Here is a 6,000-nt window from a genome sequence, read left to right as displayed (position 1 = left end):
AGCCTACAGTTAACACTGTGTGTCATTTCTCTCTACCGCACATTCTCTACAGCCTACAATAAACACTGTGTGTCATTTCTCTCTACCGTACGTTCTCTACAGACTACAGTAAACACTGTGTGTTATTTCTCTCTACCGTACGTTCTCTATAGCCTACAATAAACACTGTGTGATATTTTTCTTTATAGTAAGAATTCTACTGCATACAGGAAATACGGAGTGTTATTTCCCTTTGGAATGTCTCCCATATTCATTTTAATTGGAACGTTTGCTGCTTTCGGTGCAAATATATTATGTTGTTTGATGTATCGTACAACAAGAGATACGAGATCTAGTACAGTTTCATTAAAGACTCCTTTTGAAGACGTTGTGATGTTTGTATTTCCGACTGAAGCCAAACTTACAGGACATTTTAACACATTAAGTGTCGAGCCCCCAAGTGACTGTCGTTCATACACACACACACACACACAGAGAATTATGTAATTTTCAGAAACATGTTTATTGATCAATGGTTGATGTATACTTCATATCTATTAATTAGTGATCGGGGAAACAGAGCATTACAGTGAGGCGATGGCATTTACATCAGCAATGTATAGTTCGCTTGCGCGTGCCGCATCTCAAGTGAGACGCGTCACGTGATAGGTTGGGAAAGTTGGAGTAGGCAAACTAAGCTTGAGGGATTTTACATGCATCAGGAAACCCTGGAAATACCTGGTGTTCTCACAGCAACTATAGTGTTGGTATATAAATAGTTTGTCTACAAATATATAGGATTAACGGTTCCATACTGGGACAGCGTGACTACATAGGATTATCGTGTCTACATAGGATGAAAGTGACTACACCTGTATACAGTATCTACATCGGATTCTACATTATATTAAAATGTTAGATTAAAGTATGATTGAAGTGTCTACACATGTATAATGTATCTAGATAGGATTTAGGTGTCTACACACGGACAATATAGATATTACTTGGGTATCAGACACTCCTATATAGTAGAAACGTGTCTTTACAGAACTTGTAGTATTTTGTTTTCACAATATATAGGAGGTAATCGCCTGCTGGAAAATAAAGTGTCCTGTGTAAACAGCGTGTATATGCAGCTGATTTAACGGAAATAACGCGTTTTCATGGAATAATAGAATACTTTGTACATGCCTGTTGGTATTTGGAATTGTGAACAATCTACATACCGGATTATCGAAATCACAGGTAAGTTAAAACTGACTTATATTTCTGTATATCATTGATTAGAGTTCTGTAATATTTCATACATCACTTAAACAATTTTTGTACAAATGGACATTTAACTAATATTACGTATCAAAGCTCGATTTTTTTCTTCTAGAGGTGGGATTTTGTTCGAGTTAGGGTCTATGATGCCTTACTCTATAAAAAGCCAGTAATTGGGTTTTGTCACGGTCAGTGTAGGTACATCGCTACTGTTTTGTCCCTCGTTACACTTTGATGGGGGGATAAAACAGCCCCGATGTTTGATACCAACACCACATGCCACAATTAAAATTTCCTCCTTGTAGGGCGGTTTGTATACGCCCCGCTGCCAATGTTAAAACACAATCACTTCAAATCATTGTATGACGTTTCATTTTAAATCCCCCCAGATTTTTTGCTCTATTTTTGTTGAACTTTCTTGTAGCTGAAGGCTAAAGTGGACTTTTGTAACGATTGTGCTTTACATGTATCCTGGAGCGTGTGAACAAATTTTATCAGGTCTTTTGTATTTTTATTTCATTTAATGATATCAAAATTACGCTGAAGTCGGCAGGAGGAAAAGTGCGCTATCTCCTTATTTTACGGAGAGAAAAAAACACGGATGTCTATTTTTCTAGACGAACAAAATTTTATCAAAGGGCGAACGTTCCCATAAATCATGATAGCTTTGAAACCTGGTTTCTATAACAACAGAAAATCTAGATACATACACGAGCATTTGAGTTCGTCTCGTCCGATAAGGCATATGATATGTAAAGTTACAAGTATCAATGATAACTGGACTACTCCAGTTTGTCGGATACTGGTGCATGTGACCCACCGCGGACAGAGATGTGATGTGGCCCTGGGTGTGGACGTGTGCACCTGCCATAGGGCTGGCTGTACTGTCAGGAATCTTCATATGTTGTTTGTAATGTTTTACGTGTTTGTAATGTTGTTTCACGTGTAAATTTTATATAACCATTATGTTGACGACTTCATGATATTCACTCGTGAAAGAAATGAATATCAGGAAAGTTTTGAGGCACATTGTATAGAATACTGAGTAGAATTATCAACAAAGGGAGGTCGACCGAGGGATGACAGTCATCAATACTATCATGTACTGCTAATGAGAGGATAATTAGTTTTCCTGATCTGACAAATATCTGTAGACACAAAGCCGTGATTATCAATAAAAGCATCATAAGAGAGTTTGGTATTATCTCTAATGGTAGCAGAGCACCTTTAGACACGTACGTATGATTGGCTTAAAGAACGCCCAGGTATGTACCAACAAACGTGTAGGACGCCACGAGATATGTATGTAGATATGTATAATTACTTCACAGTAATTAGCGGAGAGTTTGCAAGGTCTACCCTTCCAACCTCGGGCCAACACTTAACGTCTTTCCCATTGATTGTCAATCATATGTATGCACTGGTGAAGCCAACAGCCACTTGGATCTCACAGCTCCACCGACCAACTGATGTCCCGTGTAACGAAGTAATAATAGATATCCTGATTGGATGTAAGTATAGTGCATAACCTTCTAAGTGAAATTACTCGCATTGCGCACGCGCCTGTTAACAAGATGTGTGCTATTTTCCGGCTCGTGCACATCTGACGATCCTGCTGCTCCCTCTATTCTGAGAATCTGTTTCCTTAGGAAAAAATAAACGATAGATTTATTAATGATTAACCATCCTCGTCCTATCTGTTCTGTATCAAACTCGCAATTAAAAAACAAAACAGGAAGCCGACGCGTCAAGGAGTGAGGCGATTACACTCGGCCCTTTCCTGTCAAACCGAATTGTTGGTGACAGGTGTTGTAAATGGTGCGTATCCCCCAATGGACGTGAGTAAAATTGCCATTGATAATGCCTTAGTGTTTCTAAACAAAGAGCCTATGATGAGAACACCTGTCAAAAGTAATCAATGAACCAGGTCCATTGTGAATATCGATTTGCTGGTCAACAAATAATTATAACATTTTTATAACTACAATATGATGTTGTGTTCTCTCCGTCTTTTAGTCCGGCCCATATTTCTGAGTTATAAGTGAACCTGGTCTGGAGGATAATAACAATCAGCTTCTTTTGATCTCAATATTCCGTAATTAGGTTCTATGTACTCTATGTATTCATTACCTTCGACAGATACAATTTTCTTTAGACTAGTCCAACTTTCCCTAAACATAAATGAAATCGTACCGGAAGTATCAGTCAGTGATTAGTGGGCGTTACTACTGAAGCAGTGGGAACGACGCCTACACCACCATCTCTGATTTGACCAGATCCATCTCTCATAAAAAAGTACTTCTGAATTTCTGATTATTAAAGGTAGCTTTTGCATTCTCCCGCGTTCTCGATCATAGTTGTCTGGATGTCTTACCTTTGACAATATCTATTTAGTCATTCAACAATTACGACACATATCATGGACGTACAATATATTTCGAGTGAAAACTAAAACTAGTTCGAATAATATATAATTTCATTTCCTTTCCCCTTATCGACCAATATTGGTTGAATGATTTTGTCAGTGTTCGGCCGCTGTCGACCAATATTGGTTGAATGATTTTGTCAGTGTTCGCCCGCTGATGAACAATATTGCCTGAATGATTTTGTCAGTGTTTGCCCGCTGATGAACAATATTGGTTGAATGATTTTGTCAGTGTTCGCCCGCTGTCGACCAATATTGGTTGAATGATTTTGTCAGCGTTAGCCTGCTGTCGACCAATATCGGTTGAATGATTTTGTCAGCGTTAGCCTGCTGTCGACCAATATTGGCTGAATGATTTTGTCAGTGTTCGCCCGCTGATGAACAATATTGGTTGAATGATTTTGTCAGTGTTCGCCCGCTGATGAACAATATTGGTTGAATGATTTTGTCAGCGTTCGCCCTCTGATGAACAATATTGCCTGAATGATTTTGTCAGCGTTCGCCCGCTGATGAACAATAATGGCTGAATGATTTTGTCAGCGTTCGCCCGCTGATGAACAATATTGGTTGAATGATTTTGTCAGTGTTCGGCCGCTGTCGACCAATATTGGCTGAATGATTTTGTCAGTGTTCGCCCGCTGATGAACAATATTGGCTGAATGATTTTGTCAGTGTTCGCCCGCTGATGAACAATAATGGCTGAATGATTTTGTCAGCGTTCGCCCGCTGATGAACAATATTGGTTGAATGATTTTGTCAGTGTTCGCCCGCTGTCGACCAATATTGGTTGAATGATTTTGTCAGTGTTCGCCCGCTGATGAACAATATTGGTTGAACGATTTTGTCAGTGTTCGCCCGCTGTCGACCAATATTGGTTGAATGATTTTGTCAGTGTTCGCCCGCTGATGAACAATATTGGTTGAATGATTTTGTCAGTGTTCGCCCGCTGTCGACCAATATTGGTTGAATGATTTTGTCAGCGTTCGCCCGCTGATGAACAATATTGGTTGAATGATTTTGTCAGTGTTCGCCCTCTGATGAACAATATTGCCTGAATGATTTTGTCAGTGTTCGCCCGCTGATGAACAATATTGGTTGAATGATTTTGTCAGCGTTCGCCCGCTGTCGACCAATATCGGTTGAATGATTTTGTCAGCGTTCGCCTGCTGTCGACCAATATTGCCCGAATGATTTTGTCAGTGTTCGCCCTCTGATGAACAATATTGGCTGAGTGATTTTGTCAGCGTTCGCCCGCTGTCGACCAATATTGGTTGAATGATTTTGTCAGTGTTCGCCCTCTGATGAACAATATTGGCTGAGTGATTTTGTCATGTTCGCCCTCTGATGAACAATATTGGCTGAGTGATTTTGTCAGCGTTCGCCCGCTGTCGACCAATATTGGTTGAATGATTTTGTCAGTGTTCGCCCTCTGATGAACAATATTGGCTGAGTGATTTTGTCAGTGTTCGCCCTCTGATGAACAATATTGGCTGAGTGATTTTGTCAGCGTTCGCCCGCTGTCGACCAATATTGGTTGAATGATTTTGTCAGCGTTCGCCTGCTGTCGACCATTATTGGTTGAATGATTTTGTCAGTGTTCGCCCGCTGATGAACAATATTGGCTGAATGATTTTGTCAGTGTTCGCCCGCTGATGAACAATATTGGTTGAATGATTTTGTCAGCGTTCGCCCTCTGATGAACAATATTGCCTGAATGATTTTGTCAGCGTTCGCCCGCTGATGAACAATAATGGCTGAATGATTTTGTCAGTGTTCGGCCGCTGATGAACAATATTGGCTGAATGATTTTGTCAGTGTTCGGCCGCTGATGAACAATATTGGCTGAATGATTTTGTCAGTGTTCGCCCGCTGATGAACAATATTGGTTGAATGATTTTGTCAGCGTTCGCCCGCTGATGAACAATATTGCCTGAATGATTTTGTCAGTGTTCGCCCGCTGATGAACAATATTGGTTGAATGATTTTGTCAGTGTTAGCCTGCTGTCGACCAATATTGCCTGAATGATTTTGTCAGCGTTCGCCCTCTGATGAACAATATTGCCTGAATGATTTTGTCAGTGTTTGCCCGCTGATGAACAATATTGGTTGAATGATTTTGTCAGCGTTCGCCCGCTGTCGACCAATATTGCCTGAATGATTTTGTCAGCGTTCGCCCTCTGATGAACAATATTGCCTGAATGATTTTGTCAGTGTTTGCCCGCTGATGAACAATATTGGTTGAATGATTTTGTCAGCGTTCGCCCGCTGTCGACCAATATCGGTTGAATGATTTTGTCAGCGTTCGCCTGCTGTCGACCAATATTGCCCGA

General features: G+C 40.3%; 1 protein-coding gene across 1 annotated transcript in view; it reads left to right on the top strand.

Annotated features, from left to right (window-relative positions):
- Window positions 1–691: 691 nt before the first annotated feature.
- Window positions 692–6,000, top strand: part of LOC132560708 (integrin beta-3-like) — a 44,428-nt gene continuing 39,119 nt past the window's right edge. Inside the window, exon 1 of the mRNA XM_060225380.1 lies at window positions 692–1,224. The gene's annotated coding sequence lies outside the window, so the exon portion shown is untranslated. The remainder of the gene's footprint in view (window positions 1,225–6,000) is intronic.

Source organism: Ylistrum balloti, unplaced genomic scaffold (assembly GCF_031769215.1).
Source record: "Ylistrum balloti isolate Yb309-2 unplaced genomic scaffold, AGI_CSIRO_Ybal_v1 Utg371104, whole genome shotgun sequence".
Taxonomy (NCBI): Eukaryota; Metazoa; Mollusca; class Bivalvia; order Pectinida; family Pectinidae; genus Ylistrum; species Ylistrum balloti.
This window is presented reverse-complemented; position numbering and strand designations above follow the sequence as displayed.